Here is a 15,470-nt window from a genome sequence, read left to right as displayed (position 1 = left end):
TCTCGAAACCTTGATATTGTGCTTCTGAGTGGCTATGCCACCATTTTTGTAGCATGTCTCCAATCTTTTGAGCATTTACAGCCGTTATGCTGTCCGAGTCATCCCAGGTTTCTAAATAATCTGATGCAATTGCAAAATCCTTCCCTCTGTATCGATGTCCTTTCTGGCCAGGTTAACCACACTAAACGGTGAGTTGAGGTACTCTATTGCCTCAACGTATATGTTGGAGCTATTATTATGACCCTAGATGTCTAGAGTATCACCTAGTAATCTAGCCATGTTCTGTGTCCCAGTGTGATGATTCGGGCCATCATTCTCGAGAGCATCTCGTGATGCCACTTAGTAGTAGGTATTCTATTCCTGGGTTTTCGAACCAAGATTCACCCTACTTACCTCATGTTAATAGTGTTGCTAGTTCCTTTAGGTTATTAGTAACCTTTGCATTAGTCCTCGAGGTCCGTGGTATATCGTTCTTCCAAATACCATGAACTACTTATGGCAGTAGTTCCTTGTCGAACCGAAAGATCACAACCAAAGTGCTCTTGACGAGTTCTCGATTCTATGCTGCTACTCTACCAGTTCTACCCTTCTGCATGGGTTATCCGTAAGAAATATGATGAGCTTTGCTCGACATACTAATCTATGCATCTTTGAGTTGTCCCTCTTTAGTTGTATTCCGACCCCCGTCTATCAATTGGTAGTCAGGAGTAGTTGTGCCTCGTGTTCATCGATGCCTATCACTCTTATGGTCCGTCAAGCCATTCTATTCCAGAATGACTAGGAGAAACAAACTCCAGTACCTCATCCATATCCAGGATTGGGTCAAAGCAGTAGTGCTCCACAGATCAAATACTAATCCAGCTTTTGTTCTGTTCCACCTTGGAGTATTGCCATCTTTATATCAATAATATCATGGGAATTGCACACCATCCTATGAACTCTTGATACAGTGATACTCTCTCCATCATTATTCATTTCTCGGTTCTCGTGTTGTTGCAACCGGAATGTCGACAAGTGAATTGTGATGTGTGAAATCAATACTCCTAGTGTCACATCCCTAGTTCTGGTATGCTCAAGGCTAGCTAGTCATCTGTGCATAATGTTTAAATTCCATTTAAATTTGAAATGGGGATTTGTGAAACCCTCAGAATCATTTTTGGAAATGACCCAAATAAAAATTGCTCCAAAAAGGTCCAAGAAAATGCTCATGTTGCTCTCTGAAAATATTGGACAGAGATAAAAATCAAACCAATATTTTTAGGAGCTCATAAGTATTTATTTTGGGAAGTTGGAATTAATCCAGTAATTAATTGCTTTGGATATATATTGTTATATATATAATATATGTCCAAAAATTCTGTTAATTGGTGAGGAGTTTTGGAGCAATCCAACTAGTTCCTACAAAAATTGACAGAAGAAAATAAAATGATTTAGTATTATTATTAAATCAAAACAAATGTCAGAAAATAGAAGAGAAAACAAAACAGGAGCAAACTTACCTGCGGCCAGCTCCTGTGCTGGCCCAGCACTGTGCGGCCTGGCCGGCCCAGTCGGCCAGCCCAGCCCGCCGCCTCCTCTGTCTTCTTACTCGTGCCTACTGGCACTGTGCGTGTCGCGCGCGCGCTCGCCCACGGCCACGTCTCCCGCCACCTCCTGCCTCTCCCCCTCGTCGCTCTGGATGACCCGGACGACGCCACGCGACGCCCCGCACCTCTCTCCCTCTCTCTCATTCCTCCCCTCCCCTGGTTTCTCTCCCACGCGCACGGCCGAGCGCCACCGCCGCCACCGGCCACTGTTGCCGCGCCCTCGACCACTGCCGCACCTCCCCGACGCGCTCGACAGCTCCGCCGCGACCCCCTCTCCCTCCTCACCGAGCCAAGCAACCCGGGAGAGCTCTGCTTCATCCTCGGCACCGTCGTCTTCATCTCCGGCCACTGGAGATCGTCCTCGCCGCCACGCCACCGTCCGGCCTCCCCCGAGCCCGCTGAAGATGCCACCGGAACCGCAGTGAGCTCCTGCCCCGTTCCCCTCTCTCCGTTTAGCCGCCCGCATGCCGTAGCCCCTTTTCCCCACCACGGCCGAAGCCTCTCGCCGCCATTCATGTCGCCGCCGTCGCCCTGGCAACCGCAGCCCGCAACCGAGCTCGTCACCGTGCTCCTGGTGCCACGAGGGTGCCGCAGAGCCCCTCGACTGGCCTTCCTATGCCCCACAGCCCGCTCCCGCTCGGAGCCCATGCTCCGGCTGCCGCCGTGAGCTTCGCTCCAGCGAGCTCCGCCCCCCCAGCTCCTCCCACCTGCCCCACCAGATGCGCGAGAGCCTGGGCTACGTCGCGGTGCTCTCAGACGCTGCCCCCGTGGCCTGTGGCGCGGACTCCGCCGCGTCCAGAGGTCGCCAGCGGTGAGCCCCGTCGCCTGAGCCCTGCCACGTGGGCCCGGCCCGTCAGGTGATTAGCTTAGTGCTAATCATCGCTTATTTAACCCTCTGACACTGACCAATGGGCCCAGTGCCACTAATCCTTTAATTAAGATAAAACTAACCCCCCTGTTTAACCCGTGTTACTGACGTGTGGACCCCACACGTCAGGTTTGACCCAGGTTGACTGCTGACACAGTGCTGACGTCATGCTGACGCAATAATATTTTCTGGAATTATTTTAACTCAGGAAATTCCAGAAAATGTTTCAAACTTAAAAAATCATAGAAATTCAACCGTAACTCAGATTGAAATAATTTATATACGAAAAATTATCAGAAAAATGCAATCTTTCCATCTGTACTAGTTTCATGCATGACAAACCAACTTATACCTACTGTATAAGTGAAACACTAAAATTGCATATATAAGAGCTTAATTAGCAGTTGCATTTGAACTCTTGGTTCAAATGAACTTCAACCAAATGATTGCTAGATGCATTAGCTCAAACCACATCACATCTTCATGCCTTGTTCATGCATCATATTGTTGCATATGCTTGTGTTTTGATTTTCGACACCGCTCCTTCTCGATAGGTCCTGCTCCGGGGTCCGTTCCAGAGTACCTGTCTGTGAAGCAGTGCCTTCCCTGTTGATCTACCAGGCAAGCAAACCCCCTTGTTCATTTCGATACAATCCTACTCTCTCGCTCCTGCTCTCAGTTATTGCATTAGGACAACAACGATTCATCTGCTACTTTGTGCTGCGGTAGTTGAACCCATTCCTCTGCATGACCTGTCATTGCCACAGTAAATAGTTGAAACCCACTAGCATGTGTAGGAGTTGATTGAAGCCATTGTTGTGTTCCTACCATGCCATGCCTGCTATTGCTTAGAGTGTGTCAGGTCTGATTCATTGGGAATGAATTGGAGTACAGTGCTCTATGTTCTGATGCTGAGATTGAATGTGTGAACACGATTTGGTAAAGGTAGCGGTGAGAGGCCATGTAGGAGTACATGGTGGGTTGTCTCACTTGAACTGTCCTTAAGCACTGAATTCTGTGTATGTTGTCCAATGACTCGATACTACCACACATTGGAATGCTTAAGTGCTGCTCTCGACTTATTAACCAACTTGATCTCTGTCCAGGAGTCGCAACTAGTTTCTGGTGTTTGTAGGTAGTGTTAGTAGTCTACCAAGTGGCACCCAGCCAGGTGGGCTTGGGACAGACTAGGCACAAGTGGCACAGTGTACCAAGCGTAGATCCATCCGGCGAGGAGGGCTTGGGAACCCTGCACACATCATTTGGGGCCGTGAGCGACACCCCGGCCGGATCTCCTTACGGATGGAACCCGAATAGGCGATAAACCTGGACTAGAGTCTTGTGTGGTTAGTCAGATCGTGGCCGACACCCTCGCCAGGCTTCCTCTTGAAGGTTGCCGAGTTACATGACGTGTACATGGCGGTAAGTGGCGAGAGCGTGTGTGAAGAAGTACACCCCTGCAGGGTTAACATGATCTATTCGAATAGCCGGGACCGCGGTTATGGACTTCTTGGGTGCTTACATGGTACATAGACAACTTGAAGTGGATACTATAAAATGCTCAAGACAAGTGTGAGTGCTATGGATGGCCTTCTCGTAGGGAGACGGGGATGAATCCATAGTAGTGTATTGTGTGGTGATTAGTGGACTCGTGTGTGCCATATCATCTCAAAGAAGTTCTGGTAGTCGTAGAACAGGTTAGCCACAGAGTCAAAGCTGGCTTGCGGCAACTAAGCCCCACATTACCCTCTTGATACAAATGCATGTATGATAGGATCTGACGTAAGCCTTGCTGAGTACCTTTGTACTCATTTTGCTTTATTTATGTTTTTGCAGCGGAGACTTCGGTCTTACTAGTGTTCTCGTGGACTTCGACAAGTAGCTTGTACCTCAGCTACGATCTTGATCGGATATTGTAGTTAGTCAGGCTCTTCAGCCTTTTTCATTTGTAGATGTCTGTACCCAGACATGTAATGCTTCCGCTTGCTGCTTGTATGATCTGTATGATGGGTCTTGTGACCCCTGTTTGCAATAATGCTATGTTGGCTCTTTGAGCCTTATCTATATGAGTTGTTGAGTTTTGCTGTGATGCCATGTTGTACAACACATACTTGCATGTTATGCGTACGTGTAATGTGTATTGCTATGTGTGGGATCTGACTATCTAGTTGTTTATCCTTAGTAGCCTGTCTTACCGGGAAATGTCTCCTAGTGCTTCCACTGAGCCATGGTAGCGTGCTACTACTCCGGAACACTTAGGCTGGCCGGCAGGTGTCCTTCTTCATTCATGTGTCTGTCCCTTCGGGGAAATGTCACGCGATGAATACCGGAGTCCTGTTAGCCCGCTATAGCCCGGTTCACCGGAGTCCTGTTAGCCCAGTGCTACAGCCTGGATTCACTCGCTGATGACCGACACATTCGATGCTGGGTCATGGATGCCTGTCCCTATAAGTTTGTGCCACTTTGGGTTTACGACTAGCCATGTCAGCCCGGGCTCCTTATCATATGGATGCTAGCGACACTATCATATACGTGTGCCAAAAGGCGCAAACGGTCCCGGGCAAAGGTAAGGCGACACCCGTGGGGATACCGTGCGTGAGGCCGCAAAGTGATATGAGGTGTTACATGCTAGATCGATGTGGCATTGAGTCGGGGTCCTGACACCTAGCAACCTTGTTGCTTGGTAGTTAAAGGACAATAATTTCATTCTTAGCGTATTCGTTCTTGAATCATCATTCTAAGATAGATCGTGCTACCTAGTCCTTATTTCCGGTGCACCTTTCGATCAATGAGTTAGGATTGTTCCAATCCCTTGCTTATTTGACCATATCATCTTGCCCCGAAAAGCAAGATTGTTCTCAAGCTTAATAGCATATCGGTGGTTCGTGATTTTTTGATTATCTTCTCGGAAGTATCACCAGGTTGTCACCTGACTGCTATGTTGAGCTCGTGACCAAGTTGGTTTTCGAAACCACCCCTTTCTCCAAGAATCCGTGTTGGATGAGCTAGTTGGTTAAGCTAAACAACAACTTGGAGAGTTGGAAGATAAAAGCTTGTTTGACTTAGTTGTTTCCAAAGGATATCTCTTTGTGTGTGTGTGTGTTGAAGAAAGATGATATCTTCATCGATTGGTCCTCGTGATCAATTGCTGGGTCTATCATCTTGTTAAAACTTTGATTTGGGTGTGGGCTATCCTCAAATCAAATGAGAACCAATTATGTTCGTAATGTTGTCTTACTCGTGGTTGATTCCTCGAGCATACACCATTATATCTTCTGGGTCTGACCAATGCTATCACCTGTTCACATAATTATGGAATTCCATCTTCATGGAAACCTGGATAAATTGTTGTTGAGACCATCGACAACATCCTTACCTTTTCCTTAATTTTGTTGAACATTAAGCTAGTGTTGGAAACTTGTGTAAACATTTTCTTCATGACCGTTCGTGAAGCATATGCTTGGAAAAGAAGTGACTTCCTCTAATTCATGTGCATTTGATGCAAGTTGCCGCCGTGAATTCGAGAAAGCATGTTTTTTTACCTCCTCTGGAATCATCCCAAGTCAGTTATGCACGTGCGAAGTATTCCGTGGTCTGTTAGACTGATCATCTTCATTCCATATGAATTCCCTAGCACACCAAGCCACTAACTGATTTGTTCCAGGAAAAGGAATTCCTTCATAAGAGCTAACCCGGGCTTATACAAGGACTTCGATATCCTCAATGATGGTTCCCCACCTAAACTCGGTAGTGTTTTATTGTAAGACTTCTACGTGGTCATGCTTGTCTGGGACAACGTGTTCACATGTTTGTAGCCGAACCAACTCATGTTTTGGAGCTTACTACCGTAGCCCATTTCCCGAGAATCTTGCAACGTCGCCTCCTCGATTTGTGTTGCAAACTTTCATTTTCTTTCTAGACTCGATGAGTCTGGAATATTCTGACACCAACTAGATCTGAATCTCAGGCAGATTTGATGGTTGGAATGTTTTCTAAGAACTACAATATTGGTCTCTCTATAACCGGTAAAGTGGATGTCGTGGCCAACACACCCAGCCGGAAGACTTGTTATTGTAATATCTTGATTGAAGAAGTTGGCCACCTTCCCATAATGATTTCGTAGGATTTACTCCCTAGTTGTTCCTTATGAATTCTTGAGCTCCCGAAGTCCGACCTTTACTTGATGTTCTAGATATCAAACCATATCTATGAATGGATTATGCTAGCACATCAAGGAGAACATTAGAAGCGGAGTGCTAAATGTCTCTGGGTCGATCATCCAGATTCTGTTTCCTTGGCCTTGCTAAGGTGAAATCTGAGAAGGTGTTCTCTTCGTTTGCATCTGCATCGTCCATCACGATTCATCATGGTGGTATGTTGTGTTGCTAGGATCCTTGAGACGGATGTTGGTAAAACTTTGATGAATATGGAAATGCTCAAGTTCTGGAGAGCACGCGCAAGCAAAATCATCCCTTGAGTTGTCTTCAACAAGGTAGTCCACATCATCCATTCTAGTCCGAGTATTTTATTCTACTGAACTCCTCCAAATGATCGATTGTGATTTGCCTTAAGCTGGTATAAAGAGTTTCAATGATCTCTGAATCAAAGGTAATTCTTTTTGCCACTTAAGGGGATATTTCTACGCGTCACCTTCCCTAAGGTGCATCGTTATGGTATCATGGTAACTCAACTCCTCGCTACGTTGACAACCGTTCACCACCTTCTTAGGTGTGGAATTATTGCCTACCTAGTGAACCTTTGTCATCTATTCCACTCCATCCTTCTAGATGTGTGCTTTGTGTCTCAGTTCGAGAGATGTTGTTATGTCTCATTCTGTGAGTTAATCCCGAGTTGTTCGATCTTCGAGAAGATCGATCCTTATAGAGTCTCCTTCTTCTCTCCTTGTCATGTTAGCTGGAGTTCTCAGAACAAGACGACAAGACAAAGATGGTGATCGAGTCAACGTTCTTTGAATTGCCACCTAGATCATGAAGATTATGTTAGTTTGTGTTCTCCCTTCATCTTACCCTATGCTTGAATCTCGGGACGAGATTTTTGCTTAGTGGGGGTGAGTTGTCACATCCCTAGTCCTGGTATGCAGTAGGCTAGCCCTTCCTGTGTGCATCATGTTTACCTTTCAAATGAACTTGAAATGGGGGATGTTCAAACCCTAGCATAAAAAGGAATCTACCAGGTTCAACTAAAATATTTTTCAGTGAACCCAAATGGTCTTCAAAAATGTTCATCATTTTTGGAAATGCTGGAAACAACAACCAGAGGTGATGCACATTTTTGCATGACATTTTGGATTGCTGAATTAACACATATTGTATTTTGAATTGGAGCAAATAAATACTATAAATACTTTATTGCTCCAATAATTTTGATTTTTGTTAAGGGGCTTTGGAATAATCCTTTTAGTCCCTGAAAAATTTATCAGAAGCAACAAAATTAGTTTGGTTCAAAACCAAATCAAAACAAATGTCAGAAATATAAGACAGAAACAAAATAGAGAAAGGAGAAACTTACCTGGCGTCTCCAGCTGGCCCAGCACTGTGCAGCCCACTTGGCAGCCTAGCCAACTAGCCCAGCCCACCTGGCCCCTTCCCCTGTTGTCTTCCTCCTTGCCAGGAGGACGAGCGCGTGGCCGCAGCGCGCCGGCACGCGCCCCGGCCACCTCCACCCTGCCTGCCTGCGTCCCCGACGCCTAGACACCTCCAGCATTGCCACGCTACCCCTCTGGAACCCCCTTGCTCACTCTCTCGTCCCCATACTCTCCTCTGCTCTCTCTCCCTCTCTGCCCGAGCGGAGCTCGTCGCCACCGACGCCGTTCGCCGAGGCCACAGCCACCGCCCCGCCTCGCCGACGCCCCAGAAAGCTCCGCCTCGTCTCCCTCTTCATCCTCACCCAGAAGAAAGGCGCCGGAAGCCCCTGGATGCCGCTAGCTCCCCCGTTCCCCTCCTCAGCCATCGAGGATCGCCGTCATCAAATTCGTCTCCGTTCGGCCTTCCCCGAGCTCGCCGTCCACCTCTACGGGATCCACATGAGCTCACCGTCTGTTTCCCCCTCTCTGTTCCTTTGCTTGCGCGTCGTAGCCTGCTACCTGTCGAACCCGAAAGCTCCCCTCCGCCGGCCATGGCGCCGTCGTGGCTAGAGCCAAAGTGGCTCAAAGCCAAGCTCACCGTTGCGCTTAGCGCACCACCAGGAGTTCGTAGCCACCAGTAGCTCTCCCTCCCGTGCTTCCTAGCACTAACCCGCACCAACCCCGAACTCCGGCCGCCGCATTCATGCTCGCCGCTGTCGACTCAGACCACCCCAGCTCCTCCCGCTTGGCCGACCAGATGCGCGCGAGCTCCATCTATGCGTAGGACCAAACCGCAGTCGATTTGGTCGACCGTGGGCGAATTCTGAGCCCCTCCGCCGTCTCGGGCTTCACCGGCAACGAGCCGCGGACCCAGTCCGGCGAGTTTGACCCCGCTGACCCCCGTTTGACTACGGGTGGGCCCAGTTTGACCCTCCGGGTCTATGACAGGTGGGACCCAGCCGGCTAACTAATCCAGGATTAGTACTAATTACATTTAGTTAAACTAATTACACTGACACGTGGGACCCACTAGTCAGGTTTTACCTAGACTATTCCGTTGACTGCTGACGTCACAGTGATGTAATGCCGACGCAGTAAATTATTTACTGGAATTATTTTTACACAGGAAATTCCAGGAAATACCACAAACTTCTAAAATTCATAGAAATTCAACCATAACTCCAAATGAAATAATTTATATATGAAAAATTATCAGAAAAATCCAATCTATCCATCTGTACTGTTTTCATGCATGTTAGAACAACTTATAGCTGCTGTTTAGCACAAATCATATAAACGGCATTTAAACCTTCACATATGGAGTTTGAATTTGAATCTTGGATTCAAATCAACTTCATTTAACCTGTTGTTAGTTGCATTAGCTCAAATCACAGCATATTGCCATGTCATGATCATGCATCATACTTTTGCATTGCATTGATTGTGTTCTTCCTTGTTTGCCGGGATTTGTCCCCTCTCGGTAGACGATGTTCCGACATAGTGATCGTTGACACTGATGAAGACTCAATGCTATCTTCAGAAGTGCTAGGCAAGAAAAACCCCCTTGCTCATTTCGATATAATCCCACTTTCTCGCTCCTGCTCTATTTTACTGCATTAGGACAACAACGATTCAACTGTTACATGCTGTGGTAGTTGAACCCCTTTCCTCTGCATGACCTGTCATTCCCACAATAAATAGAAGAAACCCACTAGCATGAGTAGGAGTTGTTTGAGCCCTGATGTGCCTACTCATTCATGCTTGTTTGTCATGCTTGCTACTGCTTAGAGTTGACTCAGGTCTGATTCATCGGGGATGAATCGGAGGCGTGTAAACATGTCCTGCTGTGTGTGAGCTAAGTGTGTGAACACGATTTGGTAAAGGTAGCGGTGAGAGGCCATGTAGGAGTACATGGTGGGTTGTCTCATTGCAGCCGTCCTCAGGAACTGAGTTCTGTGTTTGTGATCCATGAACAGTTACTACCACACATTGGGTTCCGGTAACTCGACCCCTCTCGGCTTATTAATCAACTCGATCTCTGTCCAGGAGTTGCAACTAGTTTCTGGTGTTTGTAGGTAGTGTTAGTAGTCTACCAAGTGGCACCCGGTACAGGTGGGCTTAGGACAGACTAGGCACCATGGCACGGTGTACCAAGCGTAGATCCACCCGTCGAGGTGGGCTTGGGAACCCTGCTCACATCGTTTGGGGCCGTGAGCGACACCCCGGCTGGATCTCCTTGCGGATGGAACCCGAATAGGTGATAAACCTGGACTAGAGACTTGTTTGGTTAGTCAGGTCGTGGCCGACACCCTCGCTGGGCTTCCGCTTGAAGGTTGCCGAGTACATGTCGTGTAGACGGCGGTAAGTGGTGAGAGCGTGTGTGAAGAAGTACACCCCTGCAGGGTTAACATCATCTATTCGAATAGCCGTGTCCGCGGAAAAGGACTTCTGGGTTGCCTGTACAGTTCATAGACAAGTGAAAGTGGATACTCTAAAATACGCAAGATAAGCGTGAGTGCTATGGATGGCGTCCTCGTAGGGAGACGGGAGCGGATCCATAGTGGTGTATTGATATGGTGAATATGTGGACTCGTGTGCGCCACCTCAAAAGAGTTACTTGCAGTCGTAGTTTCAGGATAGCCACCGAGTCAAAGCTGGCTTGCTGCAGTTAAACCCCACCATCCCCATTGTTGATAATGATGCATATGTAGTTAGATCTGATGTAAGTCTTGCTGGGTACATTTGTACTCACGTTGCTTAATTTATGTTTTTGCAGAGGGACTTCAGTCTTGCTAGTAGTACCGCGTGGACTTCGGTGTTTAGCTTGTTACCTCGACTACGATCTTGTGCCCTCGGCAGGATCTAGTAGATAGTCAGGCTTCGCAGCCTTTTTCATTTATAGTTGTCTGTACTCAGACATGTTAAGTTTCCGCTTGTGCTTTGATTTGTGTGCTCTGAATGTTGGGTCATGAAACCCATGTTTGTAATATCTCGCTCCTCGGAGCCTATTGAATAATACTTTGAGTCGTAGAGTTGTGTTGTGATGCCATGTTGTATTTGCACATATCGAGCATATTGTGTGTATGATTTGAAATGCTTGATATGTGTGGGATCTGACTATCTAGTTGTTTATCCTTGGTAGCCTCTCTTACCAGGAAATGTCTCCTAGTGCTTCCACTGAGACGTGGTAGCTTGCTACTGCTCCGGAACACTTAGGCTGGCCGGCATGTGTCCTTCTTCATTCCTATGTCTGTCCCTTCGGGGAAATGTCACGCGATGAATACCGGAGTCCTGTTAGCCCGCTACAGCCCGGTTTACCGGACTCCTGCTAGCCCAGTTGCTACAGCCCGGATTCACTCGCTGATGACCGACACGTTCGTTGTTGGGTCATGTATGCCTGTCCCTGTAAGTTAGTGCCACTTTGGGTTCACGACTAGCCATGTCAGCCCGGGTTCTTTGTCATATGGATGCTAGCGGCACTATCATATACATGAGCCAAAAGGCGCAAACGGTCCCGGGCCAGGTAAGGTGGCACCCGTGGGAATACCATGTGTGAGGCCGCAAAGTGATATGATGTGTTACATGCTAGATCGGTGTGACTCAGGATCGGGGTCCTGACAATGGTCATACATCCATTGAAAATAATTTGTTGAATCTCGATCGTAATGATACACATATTCATAATATTGATGCCAAAAGATGCAAAGTTAATAATGATAGTGCAACTTATTTGTGGCACTGCCGTTTGGGTCATATCGGTGTAAAGCGCATGAAGAAACCCCATAAAGATGGATTTTCGGAATCACTTGGTTAAGAATCATTTGATGCGTGCGAACTATGCCTTTTGGGCAAGATGACTAAAAACTCCGTTCTCCGGAACAATGGAACGAGCTACTGACTTGTTGGAAATAATATATACTGATGTATGCAGACCAATGAGTATTAAGGCTCGTGGAGAGTATCATTATTTTCTGACCATTAGAGATGATTTGAGCAGATATGGGTATATCTACTTGATGAAACATAAGTCTGAAATAGTTGAAAGGTTCAAAGAATTTTAGAGTGAAGCGGAAAATCATCGTAACAAGAAAATAAAGTTTCTACAATCTGATCGTAGAGATGAATATTTGAGTTACGAGTTTGGCCTTCAGTTAAAATAGTGTGGAATATTTTCCCAAACTCATGCCACCTGGAACACCACAGTGTAACGGTGTGTCCGAACGTCATAATCGCACTTTATTTGATATGATGCAATCAATGATGTCTCTTACCGATTTACCAATATCATTTTGGGGTTATGTATTAGAGATAGCTACATTCACGTTAAATAGGGAACCATCTAAATCCGTTGAGACGACACCGTATGAACTATGTTTTAGCAATAAACCTAAGTTGTCATTTCTTAAAGTTTGGAGCTGTGATGCTTATGTGAAAAAGTTTTAACCTGATAAGCTCGAACCCAAATCAGAGAAGTGCGTCTTCATAGAATACCCAAAGGAAACTGTTGGGTACACCTTCTATTACAGATCCGAAGGCAAGATATTCGTTGCAAAAACGGATCCTTTCTAGAGAAGGAGTTTCTCTTGAAAGAAGTGAGTGGGAGGAAAGTAGAACTTGATAAGGTAATTATACCTTATCACGAATTGGAAAGTAGTTCATCACAGAAATCAGTTCCAGTGATTCCTACACCAATTAGTCAGGAAGTTGATGATGATGGTCACGAAACTTCAGACTAAGTTAGTACAGAACCTCGTAGGTCTTATAGAGTAGGATCCGCACCAGAGTGGTACGGTAATCCTATTTTGGAGATCATGTTACTTAACCGTGGCGAACCTACGAACTATGAGGAAGCGATGATGAGCCCAGATTCCGCGAAATGGCTTGAGGCCATGAAATCTGAGGTTAGATCCATGTATGAGAACAAAGTGTGGACTTTGGTGGACTTGCCTGATGAGAGGCAAGCCATAGAAAATAAATGGATCTTCAAGAGGAAGACAGACGCTGATAGTAGTGTTACTATCTACAAAGCTCGACTTGTCGAAAAAGGTTTTTCGACAAGTTCAAGGTGTTGAATACGACGAGATTTTCTCACTCATATCGATGCTTAAGTCTGTCCGAATCATGTTAGCTATTGCCACATTTTATGAAATCTGGCAAATGGATGTCAAAACTGCATTCCTTAATGGATTTATTAAAGAAGAGTTGTATATGATGCAACCAGAAGGTTTTGTCAATCCTAAAGGTGCTAACAAAATGTGCAAGCTCTAGTGATCCATATATGGACTAGTGCAAGCATCTCGGAGTTGGAATATACGCTTTGAGGAGATGATAAAAGCATATAGGTTTATACAGACTTGCGGTGAAGCCTGTATTTACAAGAAAGTGAGTGGGAGCACTACATCATTTCTGATAAGTATATGTGAATAACATATTGTTGATCGGAAATAATGTAAAATTTCTGGAAAGCATAAAGGAGTATTTGAAAAGAGTTTTTCAAAGAAAGACCTTGGTGAAGCTGCTTACACATTGAGCATCAAGATCTATAGAGATAGATCAAGATGCTTGATAAGATTTTTCAATGAGCACATACCTTGATAAGATTTCGAAGTAGTTCAAAATGGAACTGTCAAAGAAGGAGTTCTTGCCTGTGTTGCAAGGTGTGAAGTTGAGTAAGACTCATAACCCGACCATGGCAGAAAATAGAAGAAGAATGAGGTATTTGGGCAGTTACATCTCCTAGGTTAAGTGACTGTAAATTTTCTCAATTGCTTGTGTTTAACTTGGCTTGACAAGTAGTTATAACCCATGTTTAACTTTTGTGAGGAACATTCATGTATCATGACATGTGTGTGTGTTTGTGTGGCTGTCATGCATCTCGAGATTATTGGCTTAGTTTACTGAAGATGTTTAGATCTGTCGGTGGTTGTATATGTTGTAGAAGATGTTTAGGAATGGATCTACTCAGATGATTGTTGGTGCGAGGTTGCTACCTGCTAGGCCCGCGTAGTTGCTTGTTGTACTGCTGTTTGTTAGCTTGTATGGGGTAAATTAGTTCTTTGTTTGAAATAGTAGTCTGTTAAATGTTCTCTTCAGTGTATAGGAGCTGTCATGGAAGGTGACTTCCTCCCATTTTTCCTCGGCTGGGGAGTTATTGTATTAGATCCTGAATGAACCCTTCGCGCAGTTGCATGTCTCTGCCCAAGTGGATAGGTGATTGTAAAATTTACCAGATGCTTGGATTTATCTTCGCTCACTACATATGTATGTCGGGGAAACTGATCCACGAACACCTATGGGGCCGGCGGACCGAGCCCCTTTCGGTTCGGCGGGGGGCGGAGATCGCACGAAGAGCGGATCGAGGCGAAGCACACGAGCAGTTTACCCAGCTTCGGAGCTCTGCGGAGAGATAACACTCCTACTGCTGCTTGTCTAGTTGTATTATCTGGTGTTCTTGCTCTCGAGCGAGAGTGTGTGATGTTTCCTGTGCTACGAATGAATCGAAGCCGATTATCTGAGGCTCCGAACCCAACCGACCCCCCTACGTTGCGCATGGGCCTCCTTTTATACGCTAAAGGGGTCACCGACAGGTGGCAACGCGGAGGAGGGTAAAAACGTAAAAAGCGAGGTAGTTGGTACAGTTGCTTGTATAGTGCACCCTACCTAACCCTGACGGCAGGGGACAAGGGCATTAAATGCCCGTGTGAGTCGCCCGAACAGTGCAGAAAAGGACCATTAGGGGCGCCACCATTCGCCACGATGGCGATCTTGTCAGCTTCGCATGCCACTGCGCACCGCTGGCTGCACAGCCTCCCGCCACGCGCGCCCGGAGAGGCCCCCAGAACGACACATTGGTGGATGCACTGGAGCATGGGCGCAGAGTGGCCGCCTGCCGCGGCAAGCGCCTTGCCGCTGTTGTCATCTTGCCGGGTCCAGAAGCTCGTCGCTCACCGGGCCCCGGGGTACCTTGTTTAGTCTTCCCGGCAAGCTCCTCTTGCCGGGGGCTTGCTGCCTTGCCGGAGCGCGTGGCGCGTCGCGGCAAGTTCCTTGGAGCGCCTTGGTTGGCCTTCCCGGCAAGCTCCTCTTGCCGGGGTCTTGTCTCCTTAGCTTAAATACTTTGTTCTTGGATGGCTCCAAGGGAACCTTGGGGGATCTTGGCGTTCGCCCGGCAAGCTTTTGCCGCGGGGTGCTGCAACTGCCCGTGCACAAGTTCGGGGTACTAGGGTACCCCTATTCTAGTACACCGACAGGAGCCCCCGGGCCTGGGCCAGACACGGTGCCGAGCGCTGTTGGGCCAGGCCCAAGACAGGGCACGGGCACACGCGGGCTGGGCCACGCCAAATCTTGTTCCGTATCCATCGCACTCTCCCATAACGGCACGCGTTGAATGCGGCATCGTGGGAGAGATCGTGGGTGGTTGTTTATTTGGAATGCC

Source organism: Triticum dicoccoides, chromosome 4B, assembly GCF_002162155.2.
Source record: "Triticum dicoccoides isolate Atlit2015 ecotype Zavitan chromosome 4B, WEW_v2.0, whole genome shotgun sequence".
In the NCBI taxonomy this organism is placed as follows: Eukaryota; Viridiplantae; Streptophyta; class Magnoliopsida; order Poales; family Poaceae; genus Triticum; species Triticum dicoccoides.
The sequence above is the reverse complement of the archived record's forward strand: the minus strand, read 5'-3'. Positions refer to the sequence as shown.